Source organism: Apodemus sylvaticus, chromosome 1 (genome assembly GCF_947179515.1).
Source record: "Apodemus sylvaticus chromosome 1, mApoSyl1.1, whole genome shotgun sequence".
Taxonomy (NCBI): Eukaryota; Metazoa; Chordata; class Mammalia; order Rodentia; family Muridae; genus Apodemus; species Apodemus sylvaticus.
In genome coordinates, this window is record NC_067472.1 from 120,041,431 (window position 1) to 120,065,841 (window position 24,411).

Sequence of the window (24,411 nt, forward strand, 5' to 3'; positions counted from 1 at the left end):
AATCATTATGACTTCATTTCTCAAAGGAGTTTTAAAGTCCAAGAGACTTTAATTGATGTAATACAGATTCTACATGAACAAAGATACAAGCTACTATTATAATATCCAGGAAAAATTTCAATAACACTTGACTCATCCATACCATTGGAAGTGGTGAGAGTTATGAAACCAGCACAGTTGCATGACACAATTCTAGCATGTCTGAGCAGATTGAGATAATTGCTGTTCTTCCATCTCTAATATTGTTTTTGGTTCATTCCTGATGTATTCTTGGTAACTTTCTGCATTATTGTTTACTTATTGTCTTTTCCCAAGGGGGAATAATAAGCCTATATACTTTTTGGAAAATCCTAAATAATCTTTATATAGCCAATGATGGAAATTTTCCTCACTAGATATCATCAAGCACAAAGAAGCACAGAGAATTCCATTAATACCAGAATGTTAGTAAACTATCTGTCTATGAGAAAATGCCAAGAGAAGAATTGGTGTAGGGTAAACAGAGAAAAGTGACAAAACTCTGACAGGTCAGGGGTATAGGTGACAAAATTAAGGTTTCTTTTTATTTTTGCTCATAGATCTCTGAAATGTAGTTTTAAAATGGGGTGTCATACAGGGTAAATCTCTGTGGTTAGGAAACTCATTAAATAAGATAGATTGAGTAATATACACCATTTTCCTCTTTCATACCATAGATCATGAAACATATAGTAAAATAAGCTAGGTACTACTATTGGATATTGATAAAAGGACTTGTTTGCATGATTTCTGTTTATCCGGTGTACTTTAAACCTGCAGACATTGCCAGTATAAAAGTAGGCTGTCAAATATTGAGTGTGTTTTCTTTGGATGAGATATTCTTTAGACTCTTAAATTGGAGGTATTGGAATAATAGTGAGAATAAAATCTGTTTCTTATGTATTTCCCCATTATACTCAACTTATAATCCTGGGCTATACTTCTGGTTTCTGTCTTTGGCTCTGGACCATCCTCTGCCACAGAGCACCATATCCAGGTGGGCCAGGTAGATAGCTGACCACCCAGGTGTGCAGAGAGGCTAGTCAGCATAGGTAGGACATCCCCTGCCTCTCAGAGGATTACATCTGGAAACCTCAGGCAGGATACTTCTGATTTCTGTCTGTGGTATGGGACCATCTTCTGCCAGGTCATGCCATATCCACATGGCACAGGGAGGTAGGTAACCACCCAGGAGTGCAGAGAGACCAGACAGCACAGGTATGACCACCCCAGATGCTCAGAAGAAACAACCTGAAACCCTGAGGTCATAATTGTCTAAAAGCAGACTGGGACAGGAGTCTTCAGATTTCCTTCCCAGGGATGATTCAGGCCAACAGACATACATACCTATATACGACCAAAAAATAACTTGTCTCACATGAGTACCTAAATACCTGTGTACACAGAAAGTTCATGTATCCCAAGAGCATGGATACAGAGTCTTGAAGGAAAAATAAGCCACAGTCAGAGACAACAACACCAGCTAAATCAGAGATACCCAAATGGCAAAAGGCAAACTCGAGAACATTACCAACAGAAAGGAAGGCATCATGGCAACATCTGAACAAAGTTCTCCCACAAAAACATGTCCTGGATACCCAAATACACCATAAAAGCCAGATCTGGATTTAAAATCATATTTCATGATGCCGATAGAGGACTTCAATCAATCAATCAATCAATCAATCAATCAATAAATAAATAAATAAGGAAATGTTAAATTTTATTCCACAAGAAAGCAAAAGTAGACAAGATTATATGTAGTTTTGTTTCAAGTAAAGCACTAAAATTAAAACTACATTACCTACTTGAATCTGTAGCCCACTCTATCATTTCTTCAGTCATAAACAATCATTGACAGTTTGGAAAATTACCAGAAATTCCTCCTATTTTCATTTTAAATCCATAGTGGCTTAGGAAATCCATGATATTGAAAAATCATACTCAATATTCAGTTTTTTATTCTGTTTCAGGTTTATTACAAATTTTATGGTATTCAGAAAAGACAACATCTAAAACACATTTGTCATTTTAGTTTCAGCTATGCATACATATTACTACAGAAGTTAAAATGTTTGGACTGTTCCTCATATCCATTACCTACTCCTAACACCCACTTTTATCAGAAGTATTTAGTGTGGAAAAAGTTAAATATATTCCAAATACATTGAAAATTACACTATGCTTTAAAAATAGAATTTTCTCACTGTATTTCATACCATGATACACACACACAAGAATTCTATGTTTTGAGGGTGATGATAAAATTATTCAGTTCTTTTGCCAAGAGTGTTATTTGATCATAAGGTAGTGAAAATAATTCTCAATTGTTCAGAATATGGGAAAAGGACTTAAAATTATTTGAGGTCTATTAATTACAATAATTGTAAACTTTGTTAAATAAAAGAAATATTCTTAATTACATGAGAAAAATTTAAAGTCATGAGATTCTAGAATGATTGACATATTGGATGGAATTTCATGACTTATTGTGAAATCCTGTCTTGATGCCATTGTTGGCTGTAACAAAATCTTAATCTTAATCTTATAAGCCTCATATACAATGGTAGAGTATAGAAATACATGCATTTAAGATGAAGGTTACTTACAGGATTTTGACTTTATAATACCCATTATGATTGCCATTTTTATCAAACACACACACACACACACACACACACACACACACACACACACATATATATATATGTCATTCAGTGTAAGAATTATTACCATCTAGGAGTTAAACTCCAGTAAGTTTCCATCATATTCTGAGCCTGTGTCTACTTATTGCTGAAGCATCTCTAGAAGTGAGTGAGTCACAGCATACACAGAATTGTATAAGAATTGTAACATGTTTCACTCATAGACATTCCAAAGGGTGGCACATAAAATATTTAAATATGGTTTTGGTTGGACAGTTCTTCAGTGTTGTACAATTAGTTGGTGGCAAAGAACACTGAACATAAGTCCATCAGAGTTTAGCAAAAGAAATGTCATTACTGTAGATATAAGGGTGCACTGTTTGTATAAATTGTTTAAAAGTAGAAATCTTTTAATAATAGACTGCTGATGTCAAAAAATAAGATTCCCATGCAAGGACTTAAGCATGAAATCTCCTATCATTGTGATTATATCACATTGTTATTTGTTCATATCAAAAAGTGATGCACACTTACCTAGAGTCTCTGAATGTTTTTAGATTTCCATAGCATGAAGCTCAATTGTAAAGGAGATTCTTTATTCCCATAGACAATCACAACTTTTGCTGATGACATTATGATTTGGTGATAATATTTGTGAATCATTTTAATGTATAACATCTTATCATATGTGATAATAGTGACAAATTCTAAGTAGACAGTTTTCTTTCCATTCCTGTTCTCAATTCAGAAAGGAATTTAATTCCATGGCCATCATATGTAATGATCATTCCTACTCAGTTTCTTCTGAAGTGAATGGCTATTGGCACAATACCTAGTGGAAGAGATGTATCTTTGGGAGTCATCTGGTAGAGATGAGGAAACTGTTCCTGTTCACTTAGATGGAGATGAAAATAACCTCAGTAAAGCTGAAAGACCTTAAACATAAGCATCACTATATAGAAATTGAATGCACAGAGCTCAGTCTAAGATATACATGTGCTAGAACTCATGCTAGAAGTATGAGAAAGTGTGGATTCTTCATCTTATTATGAAAATTATATCCAACACTTGTGAATTGCTATACAATATAGAAAAACTAAGTCCTCTGGTAAAACATTTTACATTGCAATGTGTCTCTTGCCCATTTGTCATAAAGTCATTATGATTTCTAAGAAAGCATCTAAATTTTATAGTTGATAGACCAGAATAGATATAAATAAATTATCTGCCTTTTAGTCTGCCTTGGTACTCAGAATCTCAGAATGTGGTAAGATAGTATTTCAATAAATGTAACATTCTGTGACTTAGTTCTGGAGTTCTGGAAATGTAGAGGGTTGGTCTAAGTTTTTAAGATGCTATCCATACAGGTCCAGTAAGTACAATTAAATATCTTCTCTGCTTTCTACAGTAGTAATTTGGAATCATTTCCTTTTTTTCAAGGACCAATCTCTTTTCTCATGATTCACAATTAGCCTATATTCAATCTTAACAAGTAGGAAATTATTAGGTAAAATATTGCCCAATAATAATATATTACCTAATGGTAACAGGAATTACCATTCCTATTGATTTTTTTCAATGGCAAAATATACAGAAGAAATCAAGAGGATAGTCTTACTTGTCACCCTATAAAACAGAGCACATCAGTCTTGGTGCAAATTGGTTGTGATTATGGTAATCTTAAATAAAATTCAATGTGGGTGAAGCAAAGTATTCTTGTATTTTGTGACCCATTCATATGCTGACACAGTCCTTTTTGTGAGGTATTAGGATGTGATGCTTTCAAAATTATTTAACAATCCAAATTTTTTAATTTGATGAATCAAACTTTATTTACTTTTGTTTTGGAGTCTTTAACATAATATACATAAATTTATTAAGTATTTATAGAGTTTTCTATTATCTTCTTTTGACCTTTTATTTAGCCATGTTCTGAAATTAGACATCATGTGCTTTTATTCATTTTACTTTTTAATAAAGTTTATAAAATATGAATTTTATATTAACAGGATTCTCTCATTTTTCAAATTTCCTAAAATTCTATTTTTAACACAGTGCAATATCTATTTGTCATCTGTGAATAAAAAAAGATTTGTGAGCCAACAATGAATCTTCCCCTGCCTTCATCTTATAAATCTAATATCTAACACATGGTGAAAAGTAATGAGCAATTCTACTATCTAGAAAGTTACACTTCTTGAAATGTAAAAATGTCATGACTCTTCATAATGGTGAAGAACAGGTCACTAAATTTCTCAGTGTCAACAATCACCAAAACCTAATGTGTTCATAGATAATGTAAGCACCACAATAATTCTTACATTCTTTTCTTCATTCCACACAGTTTTTCTTTTCTATTTGAGGCTGTACAAAATTTAAAATTACTTAAACTACAATATTTCTTTGTTTAGATTAAGCTCTCTCACTTCATATGTACCCCTCAGCTGCACTAATTCATTCTTTCTCTACAATCACTGGATATCACATAACTGGCCTTGGGTTCTATTTGGTTTGGTTTGTCCAGATTTCTTCTGTTTCTAATATGTTTACTTTAACATCTCTATTTTAAGAAATGTATTTTAACTGAATATATCTGCTTTTATATATTTTATAGTTTGATAATTTTATTTAACAATTATATATCATTTCTGTATATTTTACATAAGCGTTTTTGCTATTGCCTCATCTGAATTTTCTGTAATGCTTTGTAACTACAGGAAATGTTTGTGTAACTGGACTTATCTTTTGTTTCTGAAGCTAGTACCGAATAGCCTTAACATTTTTATATTCTCTATTATTTACTACTTTCTTTTTAAAACATTTTTCTAGTCTTATTCCCTTATTTATTAGATATTTTCTTTCTGAAATTGTGCCATTCTTTTTGAAGGAGATTGCTATTCTGTACTGGAAAAAGATATGCATATTGTAAAATGAGTTAACTCGAATTGATCCACTCCAATTGCTGAAGTATCAAGGTTTAATATATCAAGTAATACAGACTTTTCTTTTAAAAGTACAGTTCAGATTAAAATATAGAAAACCTAAAACAATTTTAAATAATAAAAATATAATAGGAGTATCACCATTTCTGATCTTACTTTGTACCCCACACCTCTATTACAAAATTGGCTTAATGGGGTGGTATTTGATCAATAGAATCTAACTGAAGATATATAAACAAACACACACCTTTGGGAACCTGGTGTTTCGGAAATAAATCCAGAGAACTACACTAAAATAAAGAAACTATTTTGAATAATGGTACTGGTCCTAGTCTATGTATTCATTGAGAAGAATAAAAATACAACCATGTCTATAATTTTGAAAAAATCCCAACTCTAAATTTGGTATCACCACTGGGAATACAAAAAACTCACTGGTGATGCTGTTTCAAGGGTATACTGGATATCAAGTACATGAACCAGATAAGATAAACTCAGTGTTATTTTTGAAATTCTTAGTCTTATTATATATTGTCAGCAGATTAATTTTTGAAGTTTGTAGTTTTTTTAGTTTATGTTATAGCTTCTGAACATTTTTCTTTATGAACTACTCTTTTGTAAATATACACATATCTATTTTTCTATTTTTTGCAATATATGTTTATTTACATTTCAAATGATTTCCCCTTTTCTGATTCCCCACTCCCCGAAAGTCCCATATGCCCTCTTCCCTCCCGCTATTCCCCCATCCACCCCTTCCCACTTCCCTGTTCTTATATTCCCCTATACTGTTCAATTTCCATGTGTATGTGGGTTTTCTGTTGTTTTTGTTGCTATTGAAGACCACTTTTACTCCATAGTGATCTGATAGGAGGCATGGGATTAGTTCGATCTTCTTATATTTGTTGAGGTCTGTCTTGTGACCAATTATATGGTCGATTTTGGAGAAGGTACCAATGAGGTGCTGAGAAAAAGGTATATTCCTTTGCTTTAGGATAGAATGTTCTATATATATATATCTGTTACATCTAATTGGTCCAAAGCTTCAATTAGTTTCATTGTGTCCCTGTTTAGTTTCTGTTTTCCTGATCGGTCCATTGAGGAAAGCGCAGTGTTGAAGTCACCCACAATTATTGTGTTCGGTGCAATGTGTGCTTTGAGCTTTAATAAAGTTTCTTTTATGAAAGAGGGTGCCCTTGCATTTGGAGCATAGATGTTCAGGATTGAGAGTTCTTCTTGTTGTATTTTTCCTTTGACCAGCAAGAAGTGTCCCTCAGAGTCTCTTTTGATGACTTTGGTTTGAAAGTCAATTTTATCTGATATTAAAATGGCTATTCCAGCTTGTTTCCTGAGACCATTTGCTTGTAAAATTGTCTTCCAGCCTTTTACTCTAAGGTAGTGTTTGTCTTTGACCCTTAGGTGTGTTTCCTCTAAGCAGCAAAATGTAGGGTCCTGTTTACGTATCCAGTAGGTTACTCTATGTCTTTTTATTGGGGCATTGAGTCCATTGATGTGAAGAGATATTAAGGAATAGTGATTGTTACTTCCTGTCATTTTTGACATTATTTTTATATTTGAGTGGTTATCTTCTTTTGGGTTTGATGAAAGAAGGTAACTATCTTACTTTTTCCAGGGTGTCGTTTCCCTCCTTGGATTGGAGTTTTCCTCCTATTATTCTTTGTAGAGCTGGGTTTGTAGAAAGATATTGTGTAAATTTGGTTTTGTCATGGAATATCTTGGTTTCTCCATCTATTGAGATTGAGAGTTTTGCTGGGTATAGTAGTCTTGGCTGACATTTGTGTTCTCTTAGAGTCTGCATGAGATCTGCCCAGGATCTTCTAGCCTTCATAGTCTCAGGTGAAAAGTCTGCTGTGATTCCGATAGGTCTTCCTTTATATGTTACTTGGCCTTTTTCTCTTACTGTCTTTAATATTCTTTCTTTGTTTAGTACATTTGGTGTTTTGTTTATTATGTGACGGGAGGTATTTCTGTTCTGGTCCAGTCTGTTTGGAGTTCTGTAGGCTTCTTGTATATTCATGGGCATCTCTCTCTTTTGGTTAGGGGAAGTTTTCTTCCATAATTTTATTGAAGATATTTGCTGGCCCTTTAAGTTGTATTTCTTCACTCTCATCTATGCTTATAATCCTTAGGTTTGGTCTTCTCATTGTGTCCTGGATTTCCTGGATATTTTGGGTTACAAGCTTTTTGCTTTTTGCATTTTCTTTAACTGTTGAGTCCATGGTTTCTATGGTATCTTCAGCATCTGAGATTCTTTCTTCTATCTCTTGTATTCTATTGTTGATATTTGCATCTATGGCCACTGATTTCTTCTCAAGGCTTTCTATCTCCAAAGTTGTCTCCCTTTGAGTTTTCTTAGTTGTTTCTTCTTCTGATTTTAGATCCTGGATGGTTTTGTTTAGCTCCTTCACTTGCTTGTTTGTGCTTTCCTGTAATTCTTTAAGAGATTTTTGTGTTTCCTCTTTCATGACCTCAGTCTGTTGACCAAAGTTCTCCTGTATTTCTTTAAGTGTTTTTTGTGTTTCCTCGTTATTGGCTTTTGTGTTCTCCTGGATTTCTTTCAATGATTTTTTTGTTTCCCTTGCAAGGGCTTCTAACTTTTGATCCATTTTCTCCTGAATTTCTTTAAGTATGTCCTTCATGTGTTCCTGTACCAGCATCATGACCAGTGATTTTAAATCCAAATCTTGTTTTACTGGTGTGATGGTGTATCCAGGACATGCTGGTAGAGGAGAATTGGGTTCAGATGTTGCCATATTGCCTTGATTTCTGTTAGTGACGTTCCTGCGTTTGCCTTTTGCCATCTAGTTCTCACTGGTGTTAGTTGGTCTTGTCAATGCTGGACTCACCAGTGCAAGCTGTCCCTTCACAGGTGGCCTCTGGTGCACAGCTTACCTCCTGCACTACCTGTAGACAGGGTGCTGTTGCCCAGGCTGTTCAGACCCCGAAGCAGCCACCTGAAGGCTCCTGCTGGGGCCCGCTGGATTCACTGGAACAGACTGACTTCTCCCCGCTGGCCGCCTGGAAGCCCCACTTGCCTTTTTCAGGACCTGGAGATGTGGTGTTGCCGCCCAGGCTGATCTGGATCCGGAAACGGAGAGGTCTGAGGGCTACCGCCAGAGGCCTCAGGACTGAAGCCTAAGCTCTGTGCCACAGGAACAAGCTGTGCTGTGAGCTCCCAGACTGCCTCTGGGTGCACACCAGGTCTCCCACACTTCCTGGATACTGAGTGCTGTGGCCCAGGCTGTTCAGATCCCAAAGCAGGCGCCTGAAGGTTCCTGCTGGGGCCCGCTGGATACTTGACTCTGTTTTCTAGAGGGCATTTAGCCTTATAGATGTCTTTAGAATCCGGATGCTTCTGCTTTAGGAGGGATTGCAAAGGAGTTAGCATCAATTGTTCTGGTTTGGCAGGCCCTTGATGGGTATCCTAAGGCTGTATGTTTACAGAGGAACAGGTCTAAATATTTCAGGATCCACAGGTATTGTTCATGATCTACATGTCTGATGAAGTTGGGTAGCTACATGCCATGAGAATGGAGGCCTACCTGTTGAAGCAAGCTAGTCATCACTGCTTGGCATTCCTGAGAGGACTCAGCAAACAGGGAAGATTGTTAGAGGTGATTATCTGTGCCAATACCATGCAGTTTTTAACACTATTGCTCTGTAGTATTGCTTGAGGTCAGGGATACTAATTTCCCCCAGAAGTTCTTTTACTGTTGAGAATAGTTTTCGCTATCCTGGGTTTTTTTGTTATTCCAGATGAATTTGAGAATTGCTTTTTCTAACTCTGTGAAGAACTGAGTTGGGATTTTGATGGGGATTGCATTGAATCTGTATATTGCTTTTGGCAAGATGGCCATTTTAACTATATTAATCCTGCCAATCCTCAAGTGTGGAAGAAGTTTCCATTTTCTGAAGTCTTCTTGATTTCCCTCTTCAGAGACCTGAAGTTCTTGTTGTATAGAACCTTCACTTGTTTGGTTAGAGTCACACCAAGATACTTATTATTGTTTGTGGTTATTGTGAAGGGTGTCATTTCCCTAACTTCTTTCTCAGCCTGCTTATCCTTTGAGTATAGGAAGGCAACTGATTTGCTTGAGTTGATTTTATAACCTGCCACTTTGCTGAAGTTGTTTATCAGCTGTAGGAGTTTTCTGGTGGAGTTTTTGGGTCACTTAAGTATACTATCATGTCATCTGCAAAGGTTCCTAAGAAAACTGGACATGACACTTCCAGAGCACCCTGCTATACCTTTCCTGGGTATATACCCAGAGAATTCCCCAGTATGCAATAAGGACACATGCTCCACTATGTTCGTAGCAGCCTTATTTATAATAGCCAGAAGCTGCAAAGACCCCAGATATCCCTCAATGGAGTAATGGATACAGAAAATGTGGTATATATACACAATGGAGTACTATTCAGCAATTAAAAACAATGAATTCATGAATTGTTTAGGCAAATGGTTCGAACTAGAAAATATCATCCTAAGCGAAGTAACGCATTCACAAAAGAATACACTTGGAATGCAATCATTGCTAAGTGGATATTAATTATCCCTGAAACTCTGAATACTGAAGATATAATTAGCATATCAAATGATTCCCATGAATAAGGAAGAAGAGGGCCCTAATCCTGGAAAGGCTTGATCCAGCATTGTAGGGGAGTACCAGGACAGAGAAAAGGGAGGGGGAAAGATAGGAGAATGGATGGAAAGAAGAGGACTTATGGGACACATGTGGAACTGGGAAAGCTTTTGGATTGTAAACAAAGAATATGGAAATATATATAGCTTTTGGATTGTAAACAAAGAATATATATATATATATATATATATATATATATATATATATATATATATATATATATATATGAGGTGATTATCTTCATTATTCTTATTTGTTCCCTGTAGAAGAGCCTCTCAGAGTATAGCCAAGCTAAGGTCCTGTCTTCAAGCACAACATATTATTTTACTAGTGTCAGATATTGGTGCCTGCTGATTGCATGGATCTCAAGTTGGAAAGGTAACTGATGAGCCTTTCCTTCAGTGTCAGTTCCGTTTTTGTCCCTGCACTTCTTTTAGTGAGAACTATTTCTGGGCCAATAATTTTGCATGTAGATTAGTGACCACACCCCTCTAGAAGGGACACTGTCCAAATATTGGAAATGATCTTTTCTGGTTCTATCAATCCACATTGGATATTTCAGCTGCATTGAACCATAATGAATCCTTAGAGTCTCACATGTTCCAGGTATCTGGGAATTTCTAACCTCTGTTTCCAAAATCCCTTAAGGTGAATTGTTCCATTCATTGTCTTAGTTCTCTGGGCTTCTCTTGTCTCTCCACTATACCTTATCCTGTACCCATTTTTCCATATACTTCCATTTTGCTGCTCAGTTTGTTCAGTTTCTCTACATTCTGTGATTGTGTTGTTCCTATTTCTAAGTTTAATTGAATGATCCTCACTTGAGATTTCATTTTTGGTTAATATTTTAGGGTATGTGTGTTTTATTATAGGTATTCTGTATTCCACTAATTAAATGAACCACATTTCAATATCCATTCTTCATTTGATGGACATCTGTGTTATTTCCAGTTTCTGGCTCTTACTAATAATGATGCGATGAAAGTATTTGAGAATGTATACTTGTGTTAAAGTGAACCACCTTTTTGGTAAATGCTCAGGAGTGGTATAGCTCAGTATAATGATAGATCTTCCAATTTTCTGAGGAACCTTCAGATGCATTTCCAGAGTGATTATACCAGTTTTCATTTCAAACAGGAATGTAGAAGTATTCTTCTCCTTCCCCATCCTGTGCAGCACCTGTGATTGCCTGAGATTTTAATTTTAGACATTCAAATTTGATTAAAGTGGACACTCAATGTCATTTGGACTTGCATTTCTTTGAAGACTAAGTATGTTGAGCATTTCTTTAAGGGCATAATAGCCATCTTAACAAAAGCAATCTAAAGATAGATTCACCACAATCCTCATTAAAATTTCAACTAAATTCTTCACAGGGAGAGGAAGAACAATTCTCAACATGGTATGGAATAAAATAAACAAAAGTAAACAAAAATGGAAAAACAAAACCAACTCTCATCAAAAGGAAAAACATCTAGAGGAATCACCATCCCTGACCTTAAGCTGTACTACAGAAGAAAACTGCATAGTATTAATTGGTGCAGAGAGAGACAGATCAATCAAAGGAAGACAATTGAAGACACAGACTACAAGCCACATACCTATGGAAACTTGATCTTTGACAAAGAATCTAAAATTATACAATGGAATAAAGAAGACCTCTTTGATAATTTGTTTAGCTCTAACTAACAAGTAGTTTGCTTGTAAAAATAATGCAAGTTTATTCATATTTATCAGCTTGATAAAGATCAACTCCAATTGGATCAAGGACCTCCACATAAAACCAGGTCCACTGATTCTAACAGCAGAGAAATGGGAGCAAACCTTAAATACATTGGTGCAGATCAAAATTTTCCTTAACATATCGCCAGTTTCTCAGACTCTACGAATAACAATTGACAAATGTGACTGAAAATCTTCTGTAAAGCAAAGGACACTTTCAATAACATGAAGCAGCGTCATAAAGATAGAAAAAAGATTTTCACTAACCATACATTTGATAGAAGGCAGATATCCAAAATATATAAAGCCCTCAAGACGTTAGCCTCCAGAAAACCAAATAATCCAATTTAAAAATGGACTAGAGACATAAAAAAAGAAATTTCAACTAAGGCATCTTGACAGCCCTAAAAGCACTTAAACAAATGGGTGAAAGCTTCAATAGATATGTGTTAGGTCCATTTGATCCATAATATTTGATAGTTTTGCAAGTTCTCTATTTTCTTCTAGATTACCTGTTCATTGATGACTGTGGCATATTGAAGTCTCCCTGTATTAATGTCTATTGTTTAGTGTGCAACTTTAGCTTTAGTATATTCCTTCCCAAATGTGGAAGCCGCTGAATTTTACATAGATATGTTCAGAACTGTGATATCATCTTGGTTGATTTCTGTATCATGAGTATAAAATGCTTTTCTCTGTCTCTTTTGATTAATTTATTTGAAAGTCTATTTTGTTAACTATTAGAATGAATATTCCATCTTGGTTTTATGGGGGAAGGTGGGGAATACAAGGAGTTTGGAATTGAGAGGTAATATGAATATATAAATTATTGAGAAAATATATACTATTTCTAATGATTCTATTGCCTATATGCCAAATACAATTAAATGTACATATTGTTTGACTTCTAAATTCCTTTAACACAAGGATACCAAATTAAATTTAAATCCATTTTGTGTTTATGTTTATCATACCAGACCCCAGAAATATAAGATATTTCCAGGACCCAATGGTGATGCCTTCATAAGAAATTCCAAATACTGGTGAGCTGGAACTAACCCCAGTAGAGAGACAAAGCACTCAATTGAAAGATGGTGCCCCCTACCCATTTTCAAATTTTTTGACCCAGAATAGTTCCTGTCAAAAGGAAATGCAGGGAAAAAATAGAGACTGAAGGAATGGCCATTCAGTGGTTGCCCCAATTTGGGATACATTCCATGTACATGCACCAAACCTTAAGACTATGGCTTATGCCATGTTGGGCTTGCAAGTAGAACTTAATATGGTTGTTCTTTAAATGGTTCTATGAGCAACTGACTGAGACAGATGCATACAAGTACAGCTTACTACTGGACTAAGCTCTGGAACCTGTATGGAAGAATTAGGGGAAAGTCTGTTGCACAGTCGGAAGAACAACATTATCGACTAGCCAGACTCACTCAGGTCTCCATGCGACTAAGACACCAACAAAAGAGCATACATGGGATGGTCCCCTGATACAAATGTAGCTGAGGACTGCTTTGTCTTGTCACAGTGGCAGAGGAGGAGCTTTGTTTGTGCAGGCTTAATTCCCCTGAGAAGAGGGATGCTAGGGGGTGAGGTGGCAGTGAGTGATTTGGTGAGGGAACACCCTCTTAAAATAAGTGGAGGTTAGATGAGGTGGAGGGCATTCTTAGGGCAGCAAGTGGGGTGATAACATTTGAAATGATAATAAATAAAATAATTTTAAAAATATTTTACCCAAACACAAAAGTATATATCTCCTTCTCAGTACCTTATGAATCCTTCCACAAAACTGAGCATATAGTCAGTCATAAAGGAAGCCTCAACAGATAAAATACATTTAAAATATTGCCTTATATCTTAATTGACTACCATGAATTAAAGCTGGACTTCAACAAAAACAGAAAGAGGAGAGTCTATACAGTCTCATGTAAATGGAACAATTATTTACTAAATGATCTCTGAGTCTTGGAAATAATACTGAAAAAAATACTGACTTTTAAGGAATTACATGAAAATAAATGCATTACATACCCAAGTTTATTAAACACCACAATAGTTATGTTAACACAATTGTTGATCTCATTAAGTGCCTCAATTAAGAAAATACAAAGCTCCAATACCAGCAATTTATAAGAACACCTGAAAACTCTGGAAGAAAAGAACCAAGAATATCAAAGAGAAGTAGATAAAAGGAAACAATCAGAAATCTATCATTTAGAAATAACTAAACAATGTAAAGGATCAATGAACCCAAGTGTTGGTTCTTTGGTAAATTTCACAAGACAAACAGAACCTTCTCCAAACTAGTGAAAAGACAGATATATGTTTCAATCAACAAAATCAAAAGTGAACTGAGAGACATGACATATAATGAGGAAATTCAAAGAATCACTAGTTCTTGCTTCAAAAGACTGTATTCCACATTAGAAAGTATTTTCTACTTGTTGTTTTGTTTACTTACATGTCAAATGTTATCTGCCTTCCAAGTTTTCCCTCCACAATCTATTACTTCCCCACTCTTGCTGCCTCTATGAGGATACGATCCCACATGCCCACCCACCACTGTTTCAGCACTTAGCATTCCTTTACTCTGGGTCATCTAGTCTACACAAGATGAGGGGTTCCCCTTCTAGTGATGCCTCATAAGGCAATCAACTGCTACATGTCCAGCTGGGACCATGGGTCCCTCCATGTGTATTCTTTGGTTAGTGGCTGAGTCCCTGGGAATTTTGGGGTGTCTGGATGGCAGATATTGCAGTTCTTCCAATGGAATTGCAAATCTTTTCAGCTTCATAAGTCTTTGCCCTAACTTTTTCATTGAGGTACAGTACTCAGTCTGATATTTGGCTGCATGAGTCCTCATCTGTATTTGTCAGATTTGGCAGACCATCTCAGGGGAGAGCAATATCTGGCTCCTGTCAGGAAGCACTTTTTGGCATCCCCAATAGTTTCTGAGTTTAATGCCCACAAATGGGAAGGATCCCTAGGAGGGACAGTTTCTGGATGACTTTTCCTTTAATTTCCTCTGCACCACTTTCCCCTGCATTTCCTTTTGAAAGGAGGAATTCTGGATTTATATTTTTGATGTCGGTGGATAGCCCCATCACTCAAGCAGGTACTATGCCTATCCACTGGAAATAGTCTCTAAAGGTTCTTTCTCTTCATTGTTTGGTATTTCACCTAATGTTCTCTCTGTTGGATCCTGATATACCATGGGTTCCTTGCATCTGTGACTTTCTAATAACTATTCCAGTTTCCAATTCCCTGCTGCTATACACCTTCTTCCAAATTCCATACCCTTTGTACTTCTTCTACATCTCCTCCTGTATCTAAAAAATCTTTTTTATTTGAATTTGGTTTTTTTCAAGACAAGATTTCTCTGTATAATCCTGGCTCTCCTGGAACTCACTCTGTAGACCAGGCAGGCCTTGAACTCAGAAATCTGCCTGCCTCTGCCTCCCAGAATGCTGGGATTACAGGCATGCACCACCACTGCCTGGCTCAAAATCTTAATGAAATATATAATTTTCTATCTAGCCATATTGATGAAGGTATTCCGCAGCTATAGGACTTCTCTGCCAGAATATTCTAGGGAGCTTATGTATAATATCATATCATTCACAAATAGTGATACTTTGACATCTTGCTTTCTACTTTGTATCTAATTTATCTGCTTTACCTGTCTTTTTGCACTGCCTGGAATGTAATGTACATAGATAAGAAGACAAGACTAGTTAGCCAAATTTTTCCCTGATTTTAGTGAAACTGATTTAAATTTTTCTCCATTTAATTTGATGTTTGCTATTCTCTTAGTGTGTATTGCTTTCATTATGTTTACATATATACTTTATTTTCCTATTCTAGTACTTTTAACAAGCCAAATTATTTTATATTTTCTATTTTTCATTTAATCTTTTTTACATTCCAGACTTATCACCCTTCCGGTATCACCTCTAACAGTACCACATTACTTATCACCTCATTCCTCCCAACCCCATGAGGATCCACATCCACCCCCACAAACACACATCCCATTAGACCTTCCTACCACCTGGTGGCATTTTCTATAATAGTTGCTAATCTAACTGAATGACTACATGTAGAAGAATGAAAATAGATCCCCTTTTCATCCTGCATAAAATACACGTCCAAGTACTTTGAGGACATAAACTTAAAACTCTATATACCAAATCTCAAAGAAAAGTAAATTATAAATAGCCTGGAACATATTGGGACAGTAGAAACATCTCTGAACATAACAACAATGGCTCAGGCTCCAAAATAAACAATTGACAAATGGGACCTTATGAAACTCAAAAATTTCTTCAAGATATTTAATATTGTCAAAAGTACAAGAGGTTAGGACAAAATATCTGACATGAAGCAACTATGCAAAATATATAAATGAATCAAGTCAGATGCTACCCCCCTGCCCCAAATTTTAAAAAAATGGAGCTAAGTACTAAACACAGAATTATGAACAGGGGAGTCACCAATTGTAAAGAAACATTAAAATAAATGGTCAAATTCCTTATGCTCCATGGAAATGGAAATCAAAGTAATAAGATGTTATTTTTTACACAAGTCTGTATGCTAAGTTCATAACCTGAAGAGCTAGTACATATCAGCAAGGATGTAGAACTAGAACAATGCTGCTCCATTGCCTGTGGGAATGCAAACATGGACGACCACTTGAGAAATCAACTTGGTTGATTCCTAAATCTGGGAAAAACTATACCTCAAGACACAGGCATACTGCTCATGTGAATATAACCAAAAGATGCTCCTTCATCTCACATATAGACTTGCTCAACTATGTTCAGAGTAGCTTTATTCATAATATTAGAAACCAGGAAACAAATTAGGTGGTCCTCAACTGAAGAATGTGTAAAGTAATGTGGTACATCGGCAATGGAATACTATTCTGCCATTAAACATGAATTTTGGATGGATTGAAAATGAATGAAACTTGAGAATATCATCCTGAGTGAAATAATCCAGTCTCAAAAGGACAAGCATGGTATGTACTTATAAGTGGATAATAACTGTAAAACATTGGATAACCATGCTACATCCCACAGATCCAAATAAGCTAAACAATAAGGAAGACACAAACTAGAATGCTTGGAAATTACCTAGAATGGGGAAAATTCTGATAAGAGGAAAATGGAGAGAGAGTAGTGGATGGGAGAGTGAATATGTAAAGGTGTTCACAATCAGGTGTTTGGAAAGACAGGGAAGATGAATAGATGACTATGAGAATAAATGGTAATATAAAACTGACAAGGATTTGGAGGTAGATGTTTCCAGGACATAGTAGACCTTGGATAAGGGAGTTCATGAAGAATCATTGGGGGTGAACTAAGCTATGATTCATAGCTTTTTGGATATGGAACATGAACAAAAAGTGACCTTCCGTAGCCAGCTAGGAATGTAAGTGGAAAGATATAGTCATTAAACTACCCACAAAGCTTTCAGCCCAAAATTTATCCTGACTAAAAGAAATGCAAAGATTGGGAATAGACTGATAGAATGGCAAAACAATAACTGGCCAAACTTGAGATTCATACCGTGGGCGAGCACTAAATCACTGACACTATTAATGATACTCTGTTTTTATTGCAGAGAGAAATCAAGAATGGATTTCCTTCCAGAGACTCCACCTGGAAGATGACTCAGATAGATGCAGTTACCCACAGCCAAACAGTGAATGAATCATGGGGATTCTGGAGAAAGAAAAGGAGAAATGATTGCAGGCCCCATTAGGTATAGGGGAAAAAGATTTATTGTGTAAATGGCATATTGCTTAAAACAGAGGGATTTATAGGATTGGGAGACATTGGGCAGACAAAGAAATACAATTACATTTCAAAATATCTTGTAATAGTTTGGGTGTTTTGATAATAAGAAATAATAAAAAATAAAAATAAATAAATCCACAATTTATGCTACTTGGTGAAAAATTACAATTCTTGGAGCCATAACTTTACAAAAGAAACCTTTTAATGCTAGGAATTTGTTACCTACTTGTAACTTGTTGGCAAGGGGAGATTCTGACACAAAACTATCTATAAAATCTATTATCCCTGGTCATCCTTTTATGCCAGTTCTAGATGTTAAATCCATTTTCAGGAGCCATCATAGGCTAAAGTGATAACTAATATGTAAACTTCCTGATCTGGTCTGCTTCATATTATAATAATGCAAGATAAATTTGCTTTTATAGGCAAGGCCAAGATGAACATAATTTTATGAAAAAAATTTTCTATCAATACTCTTTTTTCCTGTTACTATTAAATATATATGACAATCACTGGTTCTTTCCCCCAACTTACAAGCACATCTCTGCAGATTTAAGAACGTTCTTGTGATGATGCTATTTAGACAAATAAGTGAATTATCAACTTTTTATGATGATCTTTTAAGAATTACCAGAATTACATTATTTATTAAGGTCTTTATATTGGTAGTGATATTAGGTTATTTTCTTGTCCCAACCCGCAGGACAGTCAACAGGGTCCCCGGACCACCTAGGAGAGGACGAGAGACAAGAGAGATGAGAAATGGACAGCAAGACAGTATTTTGATCAAGCTGTCAAACTTTATTGTTTTACACACCGCAATATAAATGAAGGCAAGCAAGATGTGGGGAGGGAGTATGACAGGGCAAACATTGTCTCCAGGGAACAGTCTCTCAGGGAACTCGCACTGTCTCTAAACATTGTATCTATGAAGTAGTCTCTCAGAATTTTCTCTCAGAATCTCATGACAAAGGTGTCTTGGCCTTCAAGGAAGCTGGCAAACAAAAATGGTCATGAAGAGGTGAAATGGAAAGAGGTTGTTATAGTAACCTAACTGCAGGTGAGCTCTTTTTGTTCTAATCAACATGAACTCTATATGTACTGACCAACTTGATATTTGCAAACCTGAAAGCTAATATTGTTCCTTCTAAAGGCAGGCTTGAGCATGTAAGATGGCTGAAAGGAGGAGGTTTTGAGATCTAAGTGAGAATGGCTCCTGTGATTTTCTTATAATCAAAACTGCAATGAGAATTTTCAGTTGCTATGTATCACCAGGTATCTTGTTTGATTATCTTAACAAACCTCTTAAGCAGATAATACTGTTATTCTTTTTTTAATTGGTTATATTATTTATTTGTATTTCAAATGGTTTGCCCTTTCCCCATTTTTCCTCTATAAAAACTCTATCACATCCTGTCCTACCTTACACTGCATCTATGAATGTGGTCCCCCACCAACCTACCCATATCCACCTCACTGCCCTAGAATTCTTCTACACTGGGCTATCAAGCCTTCACAGGTCCAAGGGCCTCCCCTCCCATTGTTGCCAGATAAGGCCCATTCAGCTCCTTCAGCTCTTTCCAAATTTCCTCCTGTGGAGTTCCCATGCTCAGTCCTATGGTTGGCTGCAAGGTTCCACATCTGTATTGGTCAGGATCAGGCTCCTGTTAGCAAGCACTTCTTGGCATCCATAATAGTGTCTGGGTTTGCTGTTTGCATGCAGTATATATCCTAAGTCTCTGGATGGCCTTTCCATCAGTCACTATTTCATCCCTTGTTCCCGTATTTCCTTTAGACAGGAGCAATTCTGGGTTAAAATTTGGGATATGGGTGGGTGGCCCTATTCTTCAATAGGGATGAGGCATGGTTAACCTCTCGATATGGTCTCCACGGGTTCTCCCTCCTATTGTGGGGTGTTTCAGCTAATTTCATCCAGAAGTGGTCCTGTGAAGGCTCTTGCTTTCATGACATCTGGGACTTTTTGGCTGCCAACAACAGTTCCCTATCCCCCACTGTTACAGCCCTCTGTTCAATTTCTTCAGCTCTGTGTACATATCCTCCATCTCCTTTCAAATCTGATTCATTCCCTCTTTTCCCCTCCCCCTGTTCTCTTCCTCCATGTCCCTCCCAATCTCTATTTCCCTTGATTTTTTTGTTCCCCCTTCTAAGCATGACTGAAGCATCCACGTTTTGGTCTTCTTTCCTCTTGAGCTTCATGTGGCTCATGAGTTGTATCATGTGAATTCCATGCTCTTTGCCTAATGCCTACATATCAGTGAATGCATAAGTTGTAAGTTCTTTATTTTTTAATTTTATAATCGAATATATTCTTCATGTACATATCAAATGTTATACCCTTTCCCAGTTTCTTCCCTCCCAGAAAAGCCTCAACACATCCTCCCAAATCCTGCCTCCAAGAATATGCTCCTCCACCCACCCCACTGCCACCTACAACCCCCATGGATTTCTCCACACTGGGTTACCTATCTAGTCTTCAGACAATTAAGGACCTCTCCTCCCAATGATGCCCAACAAGACATTCATTGCAAAACTTGTGACTGGAACCATGTGCACCTATTCGATGATGGCTTAGACCGTAGTCCTGGGGTATCTGGTTGGCCGACATCATCATTCATCCTGTGGGGCTGAAAAACCCTTCAGCTCCTCTAGCCTTCCCTCCAGCTCCTCCATTGTGTACCCCACACTCTGTCCAATGGTTGGCTGCTAGCATCTGTGTCTGTATCTGTAAAGCTCTAGTAGGGACCTTCTGGAGACAACCATAACAGGATCTTTTCAGGAAGCACTTCTTGTCATCCATAATAGTGTCATGATTTGGGGATTGTTTATAAGATGAATGCCAAGGTAGGACAGTCTATAGATGGCCTTTCCTTCAGTCTCTGTCCACACTTTGTCTCCATAATTGATCCTCTGAGTACTTTGTTCCCTTTTTAAGAAAAAAAATATACACACACTTTCGTCTTCCTTCTTCTTGAACTTCCTGTGCTCTATGAATTGTATCTTGTTTATTCTGAAGTTTGGGTTAATACCCACTTATCTGTGAGTGCATACAATGTGTGTGCTATTGTGATTGGATTATCTCACTCAACATGACACTTTCTAGTTCCACCCATTTGCCTAAGAATTTCATGAATTTATTAATTTTAATAGCTGAGTAGTAAACCATTGTGTAAATATACTATATTTTCTGTATCCATTCTTCTATTGAATGACATCTGGATCCTATGCAGCTTCTGGCTATTACAAATAAGACTGCTATGAACATAGTGGATCATGTGACCTTATTTCATATTGGAGCATTTTCTGGGTATTTGCCCAGGAGTGGTAAACCTGGGTCCTCAGGTAGTACTATGTCTAATTTTTTTTAGGAACCACCAAACTGATTTCCAGAGTAGGTTTTCCAGCTTGCAATGCAACCAGGAATGGAGGAGTGTTCTGTTTTATCCATATTCTAGAAAGCATGTGCTGTCCCCTGAGTTTTTCATTTTATCCATTCTGACTGGTATGAGGTATTATCTCAGTGTTATCTTTATTTGCATTTTCTGGATAACTAAGGATACTATAATTTCTTTAGGTGCTTCACTGCCATTTTTGTTTCCTTAGTTGAGAATTCTCTGTTTAGGTTTGTACCCCATTTGTAATAGGATTATTTGACTCCTTGGAGTTTAACTTCCTTGTATGCATTGGATATTAGCCATCTATCTGATGTAGAATTGATAAAGATCTTTTCACGATCTGTTGGCTGCTGTTTTTGTTACTGACAGTGTCCTTTGTCTAACAGAAACATTGCAGTTTAATGAGGTTCCTTTTATCGATTTTTCTTCTTAGATCATAAGCCACCAGTAGCTGGATATAAAATTAACTCAAACAAATCAGTAGCCCTTCTCTACTCAAAGGATAAACAAGCTGAGAAATAAATTAGAGAAATGCATACCCTTTACAATCGTTTCAAATAATATTACATACCTTGGTGTGACTCTAACCAAGCAAGTGAAAGATGTGTATGACAAGAACTTCAAGCCTTTGAAGAAAGAAATTGAAGAAGATCTCAGAAGATGGAAAGACCTCCCATGCTCATGGATTGGCAAGATTAATATAGTAAAAATGTCCAAGTTGCCAAAAGTAATCTATAGATTCAATTCACTCCCCATCAAATTTCAAAATCAATTCTTCATAGAGCTAGAAAGAGCAAGGGGCAAATTCATTTAGAAAAAAAAAAAACAGGATAGCAAAAACTATTCTCTTCAACAAAAGATCTTCTGGGGAGAATCACCATCCCTGACCTCAAGCTCTACTACAGAAAAATAGTGATAAAAACTCTTTGGTATTGGTACCAAGACAGGCACGAAGATCAATGGAATAGAAATGAAAACCCAGAAATTAATCCACATGCCTACAGTTACTTGATATTTGACAAAGTATCTCAAAATATCCACTTGAAAAAAGACAGCATTTTTAACAAATGGTGTGGGGTTAACTGGAGGTCAACATGTAGAACAATGGAAATTGACACATTGTTATCTCCTTGTACAAAGTTTAAGTCCAAGTGGATCAAGGACCTTCACATAAAACCAGATACACTGAAACTTATAGAGTGGAAAGTGAGAAAGCCTTGAACACATGGGCACAGGGGAAATTTCCTGAAAAGAACATTTGTATTTCTTTAAGGGAGTTATTTATGTTTTTCTTGAAGTCCTCTATCAGCATCATAAGTTATGGTTTTAAATCCAAATCTTACTTTTCTGGGATGTTGGGGTATCCAGGACTTGCTGTTGTGATAAAACTGTCTTCAGATGATGTCATGTTGCTTTGGATTCTGTTGGTAATGTTCTTATCCTTTTACCTTCTGGCTATCTTTTGTGTTAGCTGGTCTTGCTGTCTCTGTATGTGGCTTTTCTGTCCTTCAAGCCTGTGCATTGGTGTTTCTGGGAGATTAGTTCTCTCTTGGAGAAATTTAGTTATGGAGAGCTGTTGTACAGGCTCAGGTGAGGGCTATAGACAGAAAGCAGAAAAATCCTGTCCCCAGCTGATACTTTGTTCCTGTGTCCTGATGGATGTGAGCAGGTCTCTCTTGGGCCGCAAATTTGAACAGAAGTGGTGGTCTTACCTGTACATGCAGGTTTGTAGGTACTCCTGGGAGAATATTTCTCTAGTGGCAGTATTTGTGTATGTAGCTCTGTGGCTCAGGTTCATCTCTGGGTGCAGACAGATATTGGAAGTTTCCTGTCTCAGGCTGCCCCTAGTTTCTTGTGTTCTCGGGATTTGGGGCAGTTTTCTCCAACCAGCATAAGTGGCCTTACTTGTGCTCTCAGGCCTGTCCACACTCCTGGAATGCTAGCTATCTCCCTGTGCCTAGGAGCCCTGTGGCAGTGGATAGTCTCGAGCAACAGACAGAAACTGGAAGGCTCCCTCCTGATGGTTCCAGGCAGGTTCCTTTGAGCAGCAGACTTGATCCTACCTGTGCTCCCAGGCCTGTCCATGTTCCTAGGAACATTAGTTTGCATTTTCAAATGTAATACTGAACAAAATGCTCTTTTTATTTAGGTACATACATATAAATATAAGGAGGGTATAACTTAAAACTTGGCATTTATTTGTCATCAAAATTAACTAATTAAAAATTAGTATTCTAGATTTTTTTTTTGTTTTTTGTTTTTTCGAGACAGGGTTTCTCTGTGTAGTTCTGGCTGTCCTGGAACTCACTCTGTAGACAAGACTGGCCTCGAACTCAGAAATCCACCTGCCTTTGCCTCTCAAGTGCTGGGATTACAGGTGTGTGCCACCACTCTTGGCAAATATTATTTTAAAATAAAAGTTTGATAGAAACTTATATCTCAGACAAACATGTAATTACTTTGAAAGGTATATAGTATTAAAACCACATAGAAAACTAAAAACACATCATATTATAGACCTATTTGCATCCACAGTCATGAGGTTTTCAACAGCATTACAATATAAGTTATAAAATATCTTCAAGTTATGAAGCATCATATTGAAAGAGGAAGCAGTAATAATGAGCCAATATCATTATTAGTTTTTGTAAGAACTTTCAAGTGATTTATTAGATAATTATTATATTAAGAGATTTTAGAAAAACAAACTCACAATGATATGGTATCTGTTTTTAGGTGCAGAAGTGTTTTTTATTGGGTTTTCCTCTTTGCTTGAATTTTAATTTTCATAAATTAGATATTATTCCTGAGAATAAGGAACACTTAATTTTTCCATTAATGTATTCTTTGAATTTACATGTTGGTAAAAATCTTCCCTCTGATTACTCACCTCACATAGCACCTCCCCATTTTTATCCCCTCCCCTTCCTTTTTGGGATGGGATAGAACCCACTCAGCTCCTTGAGGACCAACTCACATTGAGACATCAAATCAATGAAGGACAAGGTACATGTTCTCCCAGTGCTGCCAGAGAAGATACCCAGTCATGAGAACAGGTTGTACAGGCAAGTAACAGAGTCTGTGACAGTCCCTGCTCCAGAAGCTTGCAGACTTGCATGGTTTCCATGCTGACCTTCTTCCAAATTTGTACAGGAAGTTTATAACCAACCCATAAATAACCATTAATTGATAGTTCATCT

At 36.6% G+C, this 24,411-nt stretch overlaps 1 pseudogene; it reads right to left on the minus strand.

Moving 5' to 3' along the window:
* Positions 1 to 1,818: 1,818 nt before the first annotated feature.
* Positions 1,819 to 23,296, minus strand: LOC127685872 (vomeronasal type-2 receptor 116-like; annotated as a pseudogene).
* Positions 23,297 to 24,411: the final 1,115 nt, after the last annotated feature.